General features: G+C 42.9%; 1 protein-coding gene across 1 annotated transcript in view; it reads right to left on the bottom strand.

The window, feature by feature from the left end:
- Positions 1–20,556, bottom strand: part of XKR6 (XK related 6) — a 208,831-nt gene continuing 188,275 nt past the window's right edge. Inside the window, exon 3 of the mRNA XM_074536492.1 lies at positions 1–20,556. This exon is cut by the window's right edge and continues 14,866 nt beyond it. The gene's annotated coding sequence lies outside the window, so the exon portion shown is untranslated.

The following is a 20,556-nucleotide window of genomic DNA, read 5'->3' on the forward strand; positions in this document are numbered from 1 at the left end:
TCCCCACCTCATCTTGACTTTGCTGAATATTTTCAGGGTTTAGGGCTTGAAGATTTTTGATTTTTTTTTTTTAAATTTTGTTTAAAGGATGGAAATTAGAGCTGGTCATGGCATTTGTTCTTCTGAGGGCAGGAAGGGCAAATTCTGTCTATACAGAGAGATTCTTCTGATGTGTTTCTGGTGAGAGTGAGCAAAGTATGTGCCCAGCCTGTAATCCAGGTCAATATTTTTAAGAGGATTTTTATTTTATCCTGAAACATGTTCCTGTTGAGCAAACCAAAGCTTAGTGGACAACTGGAAGATGAACAGCTGTGGAGAGCTGTGCCATGAGATATTTCTGTGGAATTCTGGTAATTTATGTCAGATCTATGGTTAATTAATCAAATGGAAGCATTCTCATGCTGGCCTTGGGACAGGGAAGGAGGATGGGCTGTTGGAGACTGACTCTGCAGGAGGCTGCTCTAAAAGCCAAGTCCTCTTGATATCTGTGGGACCACAAAGAGGCAGATGGGCCAAGGGCAAGGAGACACTACAGGTACATAAATCTAGATGGCATCTCTCAAGGAATAAACTTTTTCCTAGCAGGGCACAGCTCCTTCTCCCAGATGTGCTGGAGATACAGAAGGCCAGCTCTGCAGAAAGAAAACTGATGGGAAACTGTAAGGGATTGAGTGCTGATGTTCTCCATCTGAGAAGGCTCCATAACCCTGAGGGGTCTGGAGCAGCTGAGCTCACAGCCTTTGAATGCAAGCTTGATTCCAGCACCAGCTTTTCTAAATAAAAACCTCAGACTTGAGATCAACTGAATTACTTTTGAGGGGAAAGATCCACCAAGCACCACACCTCGAAACATCAACCAGGAGATCTCCTCCTTTCTCCAGAGAGCCAGTGTTGAGGCATTTCCACTGTTTGACTGCAGTAGCTCTGGACCTGGAACAAAGGAAGAACAAAGCTTACCAAGCTGGGGAGATGAGCACCACGAGCAGCTTTTCAGAGATGCAGCCAATCCTGCAACAAATCACAGGATTTGCAGTCAGCGGCAAGGCCAAAAGCCGGCATCCATCGAGCTGTAGGATTTGGCCACAGGACAGTGCCTATATCTGCATGCCAAGCAAGGATTCCTGCCAGTGCCTAGTGTCAGGCTGTTTATTTCTGTCCAGATTAAAACCAATTAGAACATCAAGCAGCAAAATCAGAGTGCAGCTGTCGTTTAAAAGATGTGGTGGAGATCAGGGAAGACTGGATGTTAATTGGTCAATGACTAGAAGGAAGGTAAGCAAAGAGAGAGGTATGGAGTTGTTCTATTTCTGGAGCTGGGGAGGAAATATTTGTTCCCTATCCTCCTGTGTGAAAAGAATATTTTAAAAGCTTTCAGGAAGGAAAAAGCTGATGAAAGCAAACTGGAAAAGTTTAGCTTACTTGGACCGCTTGTGGTGTGAGGACAGAAAAGAAGAGGGGGACTGCTCAGAAAAGAAAAACTAAATGAATCAATCTGTCCTCTTGGGTCCCAGCATGGGTTTAGCTGGGATTTGTGCATGTTATACCTTTGCCAAGTCCCCCCAAGGGTGTGATCCACACCTCTTGCACCAGACTGTTGCATAGAGTGGCCGTGGGCTGGCGGGGTCACCCCAGAGGTGGCTGCAGGTCGCTAACAGTGCTCTGCCACTTTACAGGCTGCACGAGTAAGATCGTGTTATGCTGGAAAAGCCCTTGGAGACCCTCTGGGGTGAAGGACTTGAAGAAGTTGGATAGCTCTATATATTCAAGTCTAGCTTTGTCTTGGTTTTGGGAAAGGCCACCGGAGATTTTTCAGGCATTGAGAGACAAGAAGACCTGTGTCGGCATTGACCAGCACAGGGAGGGCAGTCACACAAGCCATTAATAGTCAATAGCAAATTTTGTTGTTTCCTGCTGGAGGCTTGGAAGTGTCCCCATTCTGGTGATTCAGCAGTAGCAAAGCTCGGAGAGAACGGGGAAGAGGTGTGGTGGGGGCAGGAGATGTGAAAACGAACCATGGCCTTTGCCCATGTGGTCGCCTCTTGGATGTTTGGTCCTACTAACTGTCACGATGTCCATCAGCTCTGCAGGATGCAGAGCCAGCTCCTCTGGAACATGGAATTTGTGCTTCTGGAAGGGAACATGGTGCTTATTGCAAGTGCTGAAAGCTCATTGTGTTTCTCATGGTGGCAAGGGCTGGTTGTCCACACTCCGCTGCTGCCGGTACCCTGTGATTTCAGCAGTGTGGAACGGCTGCCACAAAAGCCAAATTCATCCATTAGAGAGCTGGGAGAAAGCCCAGGGCATGCCTGCTGTGATCCTGATAAAACACGTGCTGCCGAGAGGAAAAACCCAGCTTTGGTGGTTAAGGATGGACCAAATCCTGCCCTCAAACCCCTCCGTGGTCAGAGACCACTGGGCCTGGCGCTGGTGTCCCACTGGAGCCACACCCTCGGATCCTCCTGTTCCCAGTGGCACCTGCAGCCCGGCCTGGAGCATCTCCCCGCCGTCAGATCCCAAGGGAAAGTCAAACCTGGACTTCACAGCAAATCAAATGGAACGCAACTGAACCACGAGCGTGATGCGAAAGATCGTTTTGGCCGGACGGAACGCAGTTTCCACAACCTGGTTTTAAGGAACAGTATCACACAGAAATAGATACACTATGCTAGGTCTGGAGGAAAGAAAAGAAACCAATATGCTAAATAAACTAAGACATACAGTATAGGGGATATTCTGATCAACGAACCAATCACCATTAGAATCAAAAAGTAAACCAGCCTTTCACTTAGGACCCTAACAACATTTCTCAATGCACTAAGTACATTTTAAACCATGCAAGTTTACACAAACATCTTAACTAGGTTTTTTTTTGTTTTTTACTTTTTAAAACACCAACATTATGCATTTCTTTGTTAGTTATATTGGTTAAAGTTGCAGCCGTTCACTGCCAAATATCAGATACATCATATACATATTTTTATACAGAATCTGGACAACACAACATTACACAGCCTAAATAGAGAAAAAAAGATTATTTGTTCCTTTGTTTGTTTGTTTTTTTCAGTTTTGTAAAAAATATGAAATGGTGATAGGAAGGAGGGAGAAGGTGTGGGAAATCTTCTACCAAATTAAAGGATTATATCAAAATAATTCCCAAATCACAGTACAACAAGGAAAAAAATGGTTTGAACTCAGCTCCACATTTAAGATTCTCTTAGCTAAGAAACAAGACTTTACACACAGAATGTATCAGTATTTAAAAATAGAAAGAATTGCAACACCATGCTGTGATTCCAAATACATCTTAGTTCGAAAAAATGTTCAAAAGGGGAAGGTTAAAAATAAATAAATAAATAAATAAATCAGTCAACAAACTCAGTGATTGCAAAGTTATCTGGTTGGTTTGGATTTCCTACCTACTCGCGATGCATTGCCGTGGGATGGAGCTGGACGGCCACGGCGGCCGGAGCAATGCCAGGATAAGAAGGAATGACTCAGGAATCGCTCGCTGGGTTCTGTTGGGGCAGCTGGAACTCGGAACGGGATCTGAAACCATCCCAATGGTTTGGGGGGGTCTTTGCTTTTCCTTCTACTGAGCTCTGAACAAGAGTGGGGCGGGGACCCACGTGGCTCCCCCACTGCCATACCCTGCCCATCCACACGGAGCAATGCATGGGTTGGATTAGACGGAAAGGAAACGGAACCTGGAAATCAACCGTGGAGGATGCTGTGGTTGACATGGCAAGTATACAAAAATGCTAAAATTTCAGATATAATCAAAGATACAAAATCAGTTCTGACAAGAGGTTATTTTTTTGTAGTTTTTTTTTTTTTTAATAGCAACCATTACAGTGCAAGGTTTTAAAAGTTATTATTACAGTAAAAGGTGTGTATCTGGTTTTACAGTAACTGTAGCACTGATTTTTGTTGTGTATAGTAGGTCCCTGATGTAAAGTGTATGCACCAGTTTGAGAGAAAACCCCGCACAATAACGGCTCTTTAGCTTTAAATACATTTTTCTTTTTTTTTTAACAGATACAAAATAACACATCAAGTTCACAATTTCACAAGCACGGACTTTTGCCTTAATAAAAAGCATGAAAACTTGGTTGAAACCCCAACATTTAAAGAAATGTAAAAACCATTCAATGAGGGACGCGAGTGTGTGTTTGAGTCACGGCTTTCTGCCACCCCAGCTCCTGGATGAGTCTGTGCTGTCCAAACTGCTACTTCTTGCTCACCCACCAGCTTTTTTTTTTGGCCAGGCAAAATGGTGTTCAGCTTCCCACAGCTGGGATTTGAGTTTGTGCATTTAACATTATCAACAATCTATTTTTTGAGTGGATGAGTTCTGAAAAAGAAGGATCATCCACAGAGGGTCTGTGACTCCAGGCCCCAGGTTTATTTGGAAAGGGCTCTTTTTTGGAATGATCAGGATGAGATGCAAATGACTGCAGCCCTGCAATAATTCTTGGAAACTGGTTGGAAAAGACCTCTACAATCATCAACTCAGCACCATGTTCACCATTAAACCATGTCCTCAAGTGCCACATCCACTCTGGTCTCACTGCACCCAACTTTGACTTTTCTGAGTTAAAGAAGCTTTAGAATCATAGAATCACAGAATATCCTGAGTTGAGAGGGACCCACAAGGATCATGAAAATCCAGTTCCTGGCCCTGCACAGGACAGTTCCAAGAATCCCACCCTGTGCCTGAAGCGTCATGGTAACTCACTGATTTAGTCAAACACATTGATTTTACTTCACAACCAACCTGGCTTGTCTGAAAGCAAGAAAACAGTAATCAGAAAATAGCCAGGAAAATCTGATAATGCGGTTTAAACCCCAGCTCCAAGAAGAGGGATCCAGCTGACATCATAACCACCAAAAACACAGGCTTCCAACAGAAATGTTCCTGTCCCTCACCAGTGTTTCAGGAATTTATTTATTGCATGATTTTACAATTTCTACCTTCTCAAGTTGTCTTTTCTCAGGTAAATAATATATTTTTCATCTGAGTTCCAGTAATTGAAAGACCCAGAAAAGTGGTGGGGAATTCCTCTCCAAAGCTGCACATCTCCTTCCACTGATGGTAGAGGAAGCAGATGCAAAAAACTCAGACCAGACTCTTTAAGGGAGAGAAAGTTAAATGGGATTAATCCCACTTTTGACTTCTCTCCCCCCTCCAAATGGGTGGGTAAGTAAATATGCCATACTCAGGTGGGAAAGGCTGCAGAACTTCTTAAAAGAAATGTCTTATACAAAAAACCACCAAACATATTTTGAAAATTGCATCTGCAATCCTTAACAAAATGCAATCCCAGCCAGAGGCTGGAGGAGGTTTGATGAACATTGTGAGCTCAAAGGGGATAAGAACAAATGTTTTATCAAAGTTCTTCCATCTCTGCCTCCCTTTAGATTTTATTCTGGACATTTGAGGGACTTTTAGAAGCAGCAGGAGTCCAGCACAAGACTGGGATGCCCTTGGCTGTGTCAGTCACTGTGTTTTAGCTGTCTGACACTACATCCTCCCAGCAGATTTCTGCAGTCAGCTCCACCACTGCCCCTCAGCTCCTCCTTGCCAATTCTGTAGGAATTCCAAGTAGGAATCCCTCCTTTCCCACAGTACACCTGCACCTTGTCCTGAGGAGCTTTTCCCCATGGCAAACCTGCACCTGGGTTTCCCAATTTTTAAACACTGCCTGCTTTTTGAGGAGAGCCTGACTGCTGGTGGGATCTGCCCAGCACTGAGGGAGCTCACAGCAGTACAGCTCATGGAAAAGTAAAGAGCTTGACAAAATCCCTGGTCAGGAAGATTCATCTCTTTAAATAGGAAAGTTTTCATCACAGTGCTGCTCTACCCTAGTCTTTAATTAACAAGACATTCTCTGGAAGCTTGATGGGCCAGTGGAAGAGCAATCCAAGCACTGAGGCCTGTGGTAAGCCAAGAATCCAAGCATGGAGGCCTGTGGTGTTGGGTGGTGCCCCACAGCAGGAGGGATTTCTTTATGGTCATTTTTCTAAAGCAAAAAATGCCTTTAACAGACTAATTCAACAAAAACGTCTGCAACCTTGTCAAAAGAAAAGCACGACTCCTCCCAAACTCTGAGCAACAAGGCGGTGAAGCACAAGCCTAACTACAAAAAGCTGAAAAGTCAGGAATTCCATGAAAACTTCATGGCCTGCCCAGAAAATACTTGGACAATTAAAGCACAATCTTTCAAGCTGGAAAAGAAGTGGTGGAAATCAGATAAGCCAAGTTGCTTCTATCAAACTATGTCAAGGTTTGGGATCTGAGACTGTGAGGCTTTTTGAGAGGGGTAGGCTTTGATTATTCCAGGAAACAATGAAGATCTCTACTTTTTACAGTGATTTTGCCCCTTGGTGTTAATGTCTGAACTTCTCTGATGAATTGCAGATGGAAGAAGGACAGCAGGAATGTTGCCTCATTCCTACACAAAGGAATTTGCTGCATGAGTACTGAAAATGGCCTGTGATCTCTACATTGTGTTAGAGGATCACCCCTGTCTCCTTCTGTAGTCAGTGGAAGGAAATTGGCATTTCCAGAGCTTGATTGATCTCTCCTGCTTTAGATATCTCTGCTAAGAGGGGTGAGTGTTCTTCTCCAAGGATCAAAGACAAAGTTGAGCAGCACTAGTTAGAGTTTGGGGAGTTAACTTTTAGTTATCTAAGTCAGATAAAGTGAATTTTACCAGCAATTCAGTCTTAAAGGTTTGTGGAGGTCTGGATTTTTTAAAGTACCGACACATTTCCATGCTGGCTTATTCCATCCTGAATTTATTCATCCACATTGGAGCAACAGCCATCTTAAATTTATGTTCCTTCATTTCATGCCAGGACAACAGAGCTGCTTTTCCCCAGTGTTGTCAGCACAGTTCCTCTCATCCCACTGCACCTGTAATTGTTTTCCCACTTGGGTCTCCCATCTGCAGCCCTGGCCAGTGGCTTTGGGAACTGAACACCTCTTGTTCTTTGAGTCATGCAATGGTTGCTGGAGCATCCCACAGGGTCCAGATTCCAGAGAGATGTTAAAAAAAATATCAACAGGATCTGTGCTTTTTGGAACATGGGAAATGCCTCAGCACTGGCTCATTGACATTAATACTCTAAAATCTCTTTGGAAGGTGGAAACAAATGATGCCATTTGTTCTGCCAGAGAAAAAATGACAGCTTTGGGCAAGAGATGTGGGTACACTAAAGAGAAGGATTCCTTCTTCAAAAACAAGGTACCAGACATGGCAGTTCAAGCCTCTGAATTGTTTTCACATGTTGCAATAAAAATCTAGAAGAGGAGCTGCAGGACCTTGCAGTGTCCCTTTGGAGGGGCTTGGCAAGCTGATCTTGTTCAAATTTATCTGAATTCCCAAAATGAGCAAAATTGGCTGTGGCCAAATCTGGACAGAAGACCGAGAGTAAAAGCAGCTTGAGATTTTCAGCAGGTAATACATCTCTACTGATACCCTGAGCTGGGGAAGAAGATGAAAATGTGGTTGTTCGGGATGAAAATGAGATTGGAGGTGCTGCTGTATAATTACAGTGTTAAGTGACCATTAAAGTTCCAATGAGATCTTTTACAGAAATCAAACTTTTAAATACTATCAACTTGAGCCACAGTGTCAAAAGTGAGAAGTTCTTTTCCTCCCATAAAGATTGGAAGAAACAGGAGATCACCTTGACAGGTGAGGAGTCTGCAGGGCACACTTTAAAAATTGATTTGATCTTGGGACACTGGGAGCCTCATTATCTGAACAAACAGAGATCGATGCCTGTGTTTGAGTTGGTATCTCAGACTCCTTCTAAAGTCAAGACAGATGCAGGCATTTCTAGGTCATGATTCACCTGACAAAGTGCAGGCAGCTGCTTTACAATGACAGGAATTGCATTCAAGAAAGGCACATTCCTTCCTAAATGTGGCATCCATTCATTAATCTACACAAGTGGGACAACCACGCTGTAAATGTCTAAAATTGGGTGAGTCAAATTTCACCTTCATTGCAAAGTTATTTCACTTTTTTTTTTTTTTTTTTTTCCTCCCAAAGCATCCAGGATATCATGGAGCAAACACAAATCTCAAGGACCAATCCTATTTCTATGGGGACAGTCAGAACCCTTAAAACTTGAGAGATTCCTGCTGCAGCTCTGTGGGAGACAATTTCTGGAAAAAGAGCAAGGGGAAGAAATAAAATTGCCCTGAAAGAATGACAGGGAATTATTATCTTGCCTCACACACCCATCTGTGGTGTACAGGGGTGACAAATGGTCACGGGAATGTAGATGAAAGATACCTTAATAAAGAGCAGAAAACAAACCATGTGCTAAAAACTTCTGTTGCTGCTGTTAAGAGAAATTTTCAAAGCACAAAACCAGCTGGGTATTCTCACAGGTTTCTACAATTATCCCAAATTCCTATAGTGATAACCAGGGTTGGACACACCTGGGGAAGGACATCTGGCTGCTAAAGCCTACAGGTTTAGGGATTTATCTTCTGGAACTCTTCAAGTAGCTAAATAAATTAAAATGTAGCCATGAGATGTGAAAACAATCAGATTTCAATTGTTGTTTAAATATTTCCAGATTATACCAAATGAGAAATGAGGACAGAATAGTTTCTTTCAATACCTGGTGTCATTTTTAATACCAGATTGATTCCAACTCTTTTTGCTTCATGCAAACCAGGTTCTTTTCCTGAGAAAAGAACTGAGCTGCTCAAATAAAGGGTTGCAGGTGATCTCAGCTGTTTGAATTACCAAAGTTTGGCTGATGTGGATGGAGGTTGCTCTTGTCATAAAAAGATGCAAATGCATTTGTTTTTTCTGCTAAAATGTGACATTTTTATAGAAAACCCCTAATATTGCAAAAGAACCTGATGCACTGAACACAGGAGCTGATGGAGCCAGCACAGAGGTGATCCAGAGAGTTGTGCAGCCAAATCTGATTTACCAAATCTGTAGACTTTTAACCCAACCTGAAGCTGCGAACACCTCCCCAGGCCTCACTTGATGCAAATTCTTTCAGTGCTCTTGGCTGTGAGTTTTAAGAAAGCCCAAGGCTGAGTTCTTAAAGTGAGCATCAGAGCTGGGGAATCAGATCCCCCATCAGATTTGGGGAAGAAAATGAAGAATCTTATTTTAAGTCAGTTTTGGACTGCAGAAAAGCCAGAAAAAAAGCAAGAAAATCTCCCCCTAGCCTGAAAAATAAGGAATTATTGCAGGAAAATGCAGCCAGCTCTGAAGGTGCTGAATTCTGCAGAAATATCTCACTTATTGAAGGGAAATGGACATAAGCACAGCACTATTAAAACTCAGGCAGCACTGTGGAGTCGTTATTTTTTTAAAAAAGCAAATGTAACAAGGCCATATGCTGTCCTTGAGGCACTGCTGGCAGCATAACAAAGGGAAGGCATAGACCAAAAAAATTCTGGGCTCTTCTTGGAACATTCTGATCCCTTCAGCTCCCACAGAAAGCAGGGATGGTATTTTGGGACTTAATAAGAAACCTTTGGCACCTTGTAAAGTTGAAGCCTCTTGCTTTGGTGTGGGATAAGAACAGGGTGCAAGTCAGAAGGATGAAATGGCCACAAAAGTTTGTTAACAATAGAATGACAACACTGGGATGAAAATGCATTTTTAGACATTTCTGAGCACTTTCCAGTCACGTTTTGGGATCTGGCATAGTCTGAGGTGATACAAGATGCATGGTTTGAAGGGGGAGGTATTTTAATAATAAAATATATATTTCTTGTAAAAGATATGACCTCTTCCCCAAACCTTGGCTCTCTCTTATTAAGCAGGAACTTGTTTTCAGGTTCAGTGTGATATCACCTCCTCTTGACTTTTGCACTGTCATGACATCGAACTGAAAGCTGATAAGGTTTGTGGTGACTTTATCCATAATAAATTAAAAAATCACTGTGACAGTGGTTCTTTCTCCATGTGACAGTGTCCCTGACCCTCCACCAAAGGGTGCCCACAACCAAAGTTATCTCCAGACCTGCTGCTAAATCCTCACAGGGGGGAATCTCTGGGTCAATATTCACTGACTGCAGCCCAAAATGTGACAAAAACTGAAAAACTTTTGACAACTGAGTGCCACATCCTGCTCTGTGCAATTCCTTAGTGTGAGTGGAGACAAGGAATGCAACAGGAATGGGAGAATAATCTGGGTGTCTTATTAAGTTTAGAGTTTTTGCCACTTCAAAGCACATCCAAAATGTTACTCAGCCCCTCATCCTGCGTCTCAGGGATGGTGATGAAGAGACCCCAAGCAATTCCATCAGGGAAGGAGTTTGGTTGCTCATCTTGAAGACTGAACTTGGCTGGGCAGTGAAACTCTCATCTGGTGCTCAGGAAGAGCTGTACCAAATTCCCTGCCAAGTGATGTCATCGGGGCTGAGCTAATGATCCAAAGAGGGACTGGCACCAAGAGCTGAGTGTCCTCACAGCCAATGCCATTAACACCTCACAAAAGTCACTCAGGGTGCATTTTCAAGACTGGAGCCAGCCTCGGAGATGGGGCAGGCCCCCTGAGGAGGAGGAGGAAGATCATCCTTTGAGTTTCTACCAGCCTTACACCTCCTCCTGGCATGCCTAGTCCAGGCCAGGCAGCACTGTGTGTTGATGGTGAGACTGCTTTGGTGAGTGCAGGCTAGTTCTCCTCAGCTTCAAGATGATCCATCACTTGCTTGAACAATTATCTTTTCCTGACAGGAGAACGAACATAATTCACAGTTGCCCCATCAGGCATTTTGTCCTCAGCCTCCATTGCTGAGTCTGTATTTCAGAGGATAATTTCATTGGGCTAAAATTGCAGCACTTTTTCTATAAATGTTAAGTTCTGGTATCTTTTGTAGGATCTTCTGATGGTGCACTGATCTGTCCTTCTTCATGAGAGCCTGGGCATGCCCTGATGCCCAACCCTCAAACCATGGTTTCACCCTCATGCCTTGGACAAAATTCTGTTTCTTGACTTGAGCTGAGGAGTGAGCGAGTCAAATCTGACTCTGTGCAGGGCCTTGTGCCTCCAAACCTCAGTAGTAACACAGAGAAAATAAAACTGAGTACTGCAGCCTCTCTCACTGTTCTGCTGCCTAAAGGATCTCAGGATAAACCTTGATCCAAATCAAATGACTCTTGGTTTCTGTAAGAGCTCCACAGTCAGAACGTGCTCAACATTTTACCCAAACCTTCTCTTTAGTAGGTAAGACAGCAGAAGACATTCCCAGTGCTGTTATATCCACTTGTTATATCCCATCTGTCATGCAGCAGGCAACACAGAGGCAATTCCTGCTCAAACAGCACACCCTGCTCACTGATGGGGGCTCTGCTCTAGGCCAGGATAAAAGCTGGGTCAGCTCCATGGAAGCTTTCCCACATTTAGCAAGGTGGAATAAGAGGAAAATTTTGCTCAGGATCCAGCTTTCAAAACAAAAGGGATCTTTATAGAAATTAACACTCCTGAAGCATGGAAAGGAGCAGATAGCCCAGCAGTGAGCACGAGGCTCCTCCACAGAGATGGAAGAGACACAGGAAGATTCTCAAAAAAGCAAAGCTGATGCTCCAGAAGGACCTAAAACCTCAGAGTTGGCATTAGGAAATCATTGCAATATGACCACAGTAACAAACCAACCAGCTGGGACAAGGAAATGCTTCCATGACCAAAACCAAACCATCCCATCAGCACCAGTGGAAATCATTGTGGAAATAAGGGAAGAAAACCTGAGCTCCCTTCAAAGAGATGAAGAAGAAGGAATGCTGAAGAGTTCCCCAGTTCATCAAACCACCACCAGCCCTCTGAACATTTAAGGACACTGTTGATGCTGCTTCAGACACGAAGTTCATCCAGCACCTGCAGCTCTGGAGGGCAGAGAGGATCCACCAGGAACCTCGTTAACATTAATTAGTGTGACCCAATCAGATCCACAACCTGGCCCTTCCCAGAGCACATTTCACTGCAGATGAGAGGAAAGCCACGCTGTCCCTTCCATTTACTGCACAGACTCTTTGCCACTCAATTAAAAGGAGACATTTTCGACTTCACAGCAGGGATTGAAGGCAATAACCACAAAGTACAAAATCCAACCCTATTTCTGAAGCAAATAAAGAACAAATAAGGCCAGGAATTCCATGTGATTTCTGAACAGAAATTAAACAGCTGCATCTCTCCCTTCTGCCTAATGCAAGATGATTAATGAACAGATTGAAAGGATTGCGTATTTTATGTCAAAAATTTGGGGATTATAATAGGCAAAGATTGAACTACCATAATGGACCCTCAATCAAATTATAGCAGTTTAACAATAAATTGTGCTTTTTGGTATCTCAAGCTCTTCTCAAACTTCAGAAAGTCTCATTATCTCAAAATAAACCTTTCAAAAAGCTCGGTAGAATGACAAAATGCCCAAATTCAAACACACACATTGGAAGCATACTTTTCATATAGGTATTTTTCTCATTGTTAGGTTAATTCTTTTTCCAATTCAACTCCAACCTGCAATTCCATCTGCTATACAACTTCATGAACACATCTGTATTTCATTCCAGATAGACAAAATACTACACCATAAAAATAGAAATAGGTGGGAACAGGCAACAAAAATAATCAAACCGAACCAAAGAACAAGCCAGATTTGTACAGACACCAGATCAGAATGAGGAAAAAAATTGCTGTTTGTACTGAACAATTGTGCCAGTTTTAGAGAGAAGACTATGCAGAAGGGGTCTCCTGAAACCCAGTCTAAATCTGTGCTTTGCAGTCCTGTCTTGTGCTTTAAGTGAAACCCAACAACATTTTCTCCACAGAGATTTATTCATCTTTGGGTTTCTTTTCCTGCTTCTTTCTTTATTTCATTTTCCTTTCTAATTTTTTTTATTTTTTAAAAATATTTTTATTTCCTAATGGAACAGCTGGATTTATATTCAGTAATAATTTTTCTCCTTGCTCTTAAAAAATATGTCATATTCCATTTGTGTCCAATCTGTCTGGTCACTAATTTTTTGTTTGCTTTGACAAAGCAGTGGGGGAAAATGTTACATTCCCCACCATCTGGTGGAAAGGAAATGGAGAGGATTCCCCCTCATTTTACTCCCAGTAAAGTGAGTTACCGATAAATATTTCCTAACCAAGCTAAGAATCCCAGTATTTGGGGGCTTGGTGCTTTTTTTATTTTCTAATTCCAGTCTGTGGGAGCGGTGAGGACATTGCAAAAGGATTGCTCTGGACAGTGTGTCCTCACATTTCTGACAGGAGGATCAAGCTGTGAGGCTCCTAGAAAGGTTTTCCTGGGAAGAAACAATTGAGAGGTCCCATCCACCTCAGCAGCCCTCTCTAATGCTCCTTCCCACTGCCAGAATTTCAGTGCCAGATGTTGGTCATTGTGGCGTTCCTGGCTCCAGGGTCCAAGGACATTTTCCTCCAGATAAGCACAGGGCAAAGTCTTCCTCACTTTGCCAGGACCTCCCACATTCCTTGGGTTTCTCTTGGGCTCCCTTGTGCTTCCAGTTCTGGAGCACGAGGGTCTGTGTGGCTCAGAATGATGCACGTGACCAAAAAACGAGGAGTTTTTCACTTCCCAGGATATTTGTGCTCTGACCATGGGAATTTGGCTTTAGCTCATCAAGGTGAGATATCCAAGATGAGCCTCAAATCCTCATTTCCAGCCATACTGAAGGAGATGCATCCCATATGCCTTTGCCAAGTGGTGATTTGTCCTGGGGAATTCTTTGTCTCTCTCCACTCCCATAGAAAGGACCTGGATTAGTGACTCTGGGTCAGTGGCTGCCATTGGATGGACAAATCTTTAATGAATGTGGTCCTATGGCTCGGGAAAGTGCCACATTCCAATTATTTCATATAATGAACCCCCTCTTCACCCAAATGGAAAGAGATGAACATATTTTTCCTCCATCAGCCCTAAAAGCCCCTCTTTGTCTGCTCCCTGTCTGCCAAATTCAGTCTTGAGGTCAGACAAACCAAAATTGAAAGATCAGGACTGCAAATAATTTTCTTTCAATTTTGCTGTTTGATTCCAGTTACAAACAGTCTGTATTTGGGGAAAAGAAAAATAGTAAATTCATGTTTGACAATTCTGGTGTCTATCTCACATCTCAAAAACATCACTTCAATGGAAAAGGAACAGAAATAATAACCATTCACTCATGAACACAATATCGATTCCAGTGTACAGGAAAATAGGATCCAGACAGGATTTTACAACTAAGAAGGAAACATTACAATAAAGATTATGACATTTTATGAATATTCGTGTTATAGCTTTGAGCTTTATTGCAAAGCAAAAAATATATATTTGTATATATATATATATATTTTTATCTACATATCACCTCTGACATTGTATACAACACTTAATCACAAGAAATCAAAGAAATCATAGTGAGGTAGATACAAAACAAAGGGATGGTGAAGAATCCAGCTGCTAAATTTGGCTTAACGCAACTGTCATTAACATCTGTATATCCACCACAGCAGTGAGCTTTGATTCACAGCTTGATCAATGGATCCTACTAACATTGATATTGATATTAGAGCCCATTTAGGAATGATGCCATTTGGGGAATGGGGAGGAAAATAAATCAGAAGCATTTCCTACAAATCAGTCGTCTCCGAGGGAAAATTTTCCATTGATTTTTCATGACTTTTAATGTTGATAACACAGCTCTGAGAAATAGCCTGTGATCTAGGGGTACTGGTAGTGCCTGAGGGCAAAGAGGGAGGACTCTCCAGCAGGGGAATCTACTGGGGTTGAACATAAGCAAAAGCAAAATAAACTATTCTCCCTTCCTTTCAGGTGGCTGAGAGGAAACAGCACACCTGGGAATGCTGGAGGCTGCATCCACAAAAGTGTGCTCAGGAATATCAGCTTGGACTTGTTGATGATGGCCAACAAGGCTTCAGCAGGAGGGCAGCCCCTGGATGGATCCTGCTGCTCTTTTCAGGCAGCAGCAGGTACGTGGCAAGAAAATTGGTGCCACTGAAGTGACCGGCGCTGGTGGGACCGGTGCTGGCACCTGGTGGGGTCTGGCTGCTTGCTCTGCATTCCCACAAGGAGACTTGTTAAGGCACCTGGATGACTTATGGGGCTCTATGGGTAATTCTCAGCACAATATCCCAGAATGGATTTGGGACAGCCTTGGGCTTTTAAATTTAGTCTGTCAACCCATGCGACACGTACCTGGTGCTTCCTTCCAAGAGTGGAAGGACAGATAGGAGAAGCTGTGAGTTTAATGTTAGCCAGGGGGAACCAGGCTGGATCCAGGGAATGATTTCCAATGTCTTTCCAGCACAGGAATGGAAGTTCTCTAGGCCATTGGACCACCTTCATCCAGGGGTGGCACGTGCAGCAAAATAGAGATATGGCACCCTTATAATACAGTAGCCATGAATTATCAGTGGTGTAAGGAGCTCTCAGTGCTCTATGTCCAACACAGACAAAAGCAAGTTGGATTTTCTGGACTAGGAAGCCCCTTTGCTGCTGCCCAAACATCTCCTAATCTTCTTGCAAAGGGAGGAAGTAACACCCTGGAAGAAGCACGATTCCCCAGCTCTCATGCAAACAGTGGCAATGTGAGCTTGATTCTTCTATCATTTACAATGTCATGGCTGGATTAAACAAAATGAGGAGAATTGACCAGAACAAATTGCAAATGAGCAGGAGGAGAAGCCAGTGTGACTGCTACCAGCTCTCTGTGTGAATTGAACAAGACACTGACAGAGAATGACCTTATCCTTTAGGAAAACACACAGAAGGTTATTGCTTGTGCATTCATTTCCAAGAGATTTTTCGGGAACCCCTACAGTGACCAGAAGAGGGTCACAGAAAGTGTGCAGCACTTAAGAAAATCAAATTCCCCCATTTCTTTAATTCCCCCATACCTTTAGTCCTGTCAGGGGAATGCCTGATGTGGATGTGCCACTTTGGCAGGGGCTGCAGAGCCAAATTCCTGACTCCAGAGCTGTGTTGAAGGCGATAATTTTGAATGCTCCTTAGCAGAGTACAAAATTCTCATGAGAAGCTGTGGTGGAGAGTGTCTTGGAAGCATGGTAAATCCTGTCCAATTTGGATGGGATTCAGCTCACCTAAACATAACCAAATAAAGGCCACACAACACATCTGAAATCAACTGGGATGAATTCCTACCTGGCAGTCTCCCTTGAGAGAATGGATCTTGATAACTCATGGGATACCCAGATCTTCTGACTACATTAGAGGATTGGATCCCCTTCACATAAAACCAAGAAACTTTGGACAAACCTCCTTATCTGAGGGAATCTGTCAAAAAATGCACCCTAGTCTTAAGCTCTGGAAGCCCGAAGTGGCATTATACTTGTCCAGAAAGTTAATTTCTCCTGTTCTTTCCCAAAGATGCTGCTAAAGATTTGGGCTTTCATGTCACCAAAAAAAGCTATTTGGAACTGAAACATGGGTGTACTTTTATTGATACTCTAAAGGGTGCCTTGCTTTGATTTCAAGAGGCTGGGTAACACAGAAGGGAAAAAAGTATTGCCAAGCATCTTCCATTCCAAGCATTTCTTTTCCCTAACAGATTTTCTTGGTGAGTCATGGAACCAGCAGCTTTTGTAAGTTACTTCCTTGAGGAACTGGAGTGTTCTTAAGTATGAACTTAAAATATTTTAGCTGCAGTATTATAGATTGAGTCAAACTTACTTTCCAGGTTCCTCTGCTCACTGAATTTAGCCATTAGGAAAGTCTCCAAAATTTTTTCCTTAAAACTTTAGAAGAAATTGGGGCAGAGAATGACTCCACTTGACCTCTCCGCACTGCATTTTCAGGAATGGAAATTCTAACTTAAAGTGAGCTGGGGAGGGGGGGAAGTACTCTCTTTGAAAAATACTGATTAATCATGAATTAATCATTAATAATCATTAACACAGACTGCAGATACTGGCATCCACCTTTTCCACTACAGTTGTTTTCAGGTAAATGTGGCTGTAGCTTGAGCAGGAAGACTCACACCAAGTTTTTGGTGAGGAACCAAATGCAAGAAGATTGGCTTGAAGAAGCCCCCTTGAAACCACAGAATGATGTGAACACTTGTGTTCCCACTGATACATGGAAGAGATGCCACAAATCCATTCCCTTCATCCTCCCCACTTCAGAAAGGGCCCTTTCTGTATCTACAGCTGTTCCTTGGTCACGTGGAAGAACTTCACTAAGTTAGGTGTCCAATGAGTCAGAAATGGGATTTTATCTGTCCCACCCCAAGAAGTTCAAGGTCACAGAATCACTGAACTACAGAATATCTCAAGTTGGAAGGCATCCATGAGGATCCTGACCATGGGGTCTGTGTGCAGGGTATAGAATAAGAGCAAGTTGACAGCAGCAATCCAGGATTTTGCTCTCAGCCAAGCTGTGGATGAAGAGAATCTGATAAAGGGATTTGAAGAGTGTCACCACAGTGGGCCACGACTCCCAAGGATGGGGAGGCCTTGAGAGGAAGGAAGAAGAGGCACAGCCAGAAGATAAAGATGAGGTGATGAGGGGAGCAGCAGTGAGCTTTGAGAACAGAAGAGAGCTGGAGGGCAAGGGGCAGGTTGGTGACGAACTCACCATAAACTGGCCCGAATCGCCTCCCGCTGGCACGGAGAGGGACCCCGCAGGGCGTGCCGGGGAGGACCAGGAGTGCAAAGTGCTTAAAGGCTTGGTCAGCAGTGGCAACCCCCGTGTGACAGGCACAGAGAGGTGGGAGCGACGCGCTCAAAGCCGCAGGGGAGCCGGTGGTGGGCGTCGGGGGACAGGGCAGCCGCCTCTGGGGCTGGGGCCGCGTGCGGTTTCCTGAGCTCATCACTGGACGACCCTGTTTCCTCACCAACGCTCTCTCCGTGGCAAACTGGGGTGGGGGAAGAAAAGTTATCAAGACTGAATCAGTGAATTCCCCTCCCCAGGAATGTTCACTGTGGATAATGGGTCTATTTTCTGCCTTTCACCTAAGGAGAGGGGGAATTTTACCCAGTAGACCCAGGCTATTTATTACAGCTGAAAGAAATACAAAACCTCTGTTTGGATGGTGTAGATGGGTATGATCCCGGGTTTGGATGTGTGTCTATATTATACACACCCTCATGTGGACATAGGCTATTATATATTTCTATAATATATAATATAGTATATAATACACACACACACACACACACACACGCACACACATGTGAGATACTCAAACACCTGAACTCCTCTTAAGTCATGGAATCAAAAGGCTCTTCTTTGAGGGGGACACTCACTACATTTTCTATATAGACAACTTTGTACATACAAGTCGTAAAGTGCGTTAAAAAGCGCGTAAAATTTTCTATGTAGAAAACTATGTACATATAGCACACACATGTACTAAAACACTTGGAGTTAAGCCAAATTTCACCTTCATCTTCACATCCCCAATACCTACAATACAAAACCAGAATTAAAAAGAAAAACCAAAACAAACAAAAAACAAAAGGAACCAAACAAAGAGAAAAATTTCTAAAACCCAAGAGAGAGAAATGAATCAAGAAAGGAAACCAAACCCGAAAAACAGTCAACAGAAGCCTGGCACATGTAGAAAACATTGATTCACTTAGAGAACATAAAGAGGGTCATGTCCGAACCTCCTTTTTCTTAAAAACAAAACCAAACCCCTTTTGTTTGTCTGTTTGTTAGCTCTTATTGTTTGAGAAAAGTCACAGTAGCACTCTCACCTTGAACCAGAGTTTGGAACTTTTTGTGTTTCTTTGTACAAAAGAAAAAACGGTTTAGGTTATGGAAAATAGTTGGGAAATTTGAGGTTGGAGAGAGGAGATAGAGAGAGAAACTGGAAGATTGCATAGTTGTGAACAGTGGCTTCTCATCAAGGTGAAAAAGTGCATCATCTGATAAAATAGCATTTGATTATTATTCTTTTTTGTTCGGTTCCATACTTTTTTTTTTCCTCAGTCAACTGTACATGTCACACATGAAAAGGTATTTACAGCACACACACATGCTAACATTAAACGTCTGACACTGAAACAGCCATTCTTTAAAGGTTCCATCAGAGTTTGTTCCATGCAAATTTGTATTCTTTTTAAATACATTTTTTGCTACATCCTAAGACCACAGACTTGTCTAAGCCCATCTCATGTAATTGTGATCATTAGCAACACAAAAAGGGGAAAAGCACCAAAATGGCTCGGTTTGATCACCAAACCTCTGCTTTGACTTCTTTCTCTTTTCATTTTCATTCCTTCATCACTGCTGGTTGTTTGCTTTTTAAATTTTTTTTCTCTTTGTTGTTGTCATTTGTTTACATTAATTTTCCAGAGATGGGAAAAAACAATTGACTTTTTCTTTTTTTTTAAAGTTTTCTTGAGGTAAGAGTTATGCTCAGGACCTGGGGCAGGCAGCAAAGCTTTCAAAAGCATTTGAGAGATGAGGTGTGAGGCCAAACACTGCCACCAACATTGTAAACTAACAATGAAACAAAACAAAACAAATAAAATTGCGTTGAATATTCCAGGTTTCTGTCCCAGCTAAACCTCCCACCCTCTTTCAACCCTCTGTCCTTTTCCAAAAAACCACAAATGGAATGAAAAGGAAATAAAAGCAACTTGGCACATTCCCTCTTGCACCAGACAAACGAAAAAAGACAGGTGTTGTGCATTAAAAAAGATACTTCAAAAGCTTTTCATGCTTGCTGCCTGTCTCAAGTGCATTTTAATATATGTCTGATCATTTACATTTATATAGGAAAGTCATATTTGTTACACTTTATACAGAATCACTTCATTTTTGTCCTTTTTAAACCTTTTCACTTTTTTTTTTTTGTCTTTTGGATAATGAGTTGGTAACAATCTACAGTAAGGCTGCACAGGAAGAATACTGTGTGGTTTATTTTTTTTTAATCTCTAAGAACCAAAGTATATAAAATGAGGTTTGATTCTAGCACCTTTTACAGTATTATTGGTGTTGTTCCCTTTAGGAAAAAAAATACCTTCACTCCACATCTGTTTTATCATCTCTCTTTAGTTTCAGCAATACTTCAAAGGTAACAATAAGGGGGTGATTGACCCAAACCAGCAGTCCTTTGACAAAAAAAACCTCTCCCCCCTGAAGTCAGGCAGAACTGCTCATATGAGCAAAGCCTTAGCCAGCTTCCCTCCTGCCTGCCAGTGAGGGCTGGGGCAGCAGTTTGCTCTGAGCAGCACGGAAAACCGAGCATCCAAAGAGGGGAAAAAACCACACCAAGTTGCTGGGGCAGCTGAGATGGAGAGGCTCGACAGCAGATGGTTGTGCTCGGGGTGGGGGCAATAACACTGCTTGCCGCAAGGCGCAGAGGATGCTGCCTTGGGATGCTCCCCTGGGATGCTGCCCCACCGACCCCATCGTCCTCCTTCCATGGCAAGGGGAGACCTCCCCATCCCATGTGAGGAGGAAGATGTGGCCTGGCAGCATCCACTGGGGAGATTTGGAGAAATTTTTGTAAATTTCTATGATGTGAAATAGCATCTTTCACTGAGAGCGTTTCTGGGAGTTGGGAGAAGGAAGCT

This window comes from Zonotrichia albicollis, chromosome 3 (assembly GCF_047830755.1).
Source record: "Zonotrichia albicollis isolate bZonAlb1 chromosome 3, bZonAlb1.hap1, whole genome shotgun sequence".
NCBI lineage: Eukaryota > Metazoa > Chordata > Aves > Passeriformes > Passerellidae > Zonotrichia > Zonotrichia albicollis.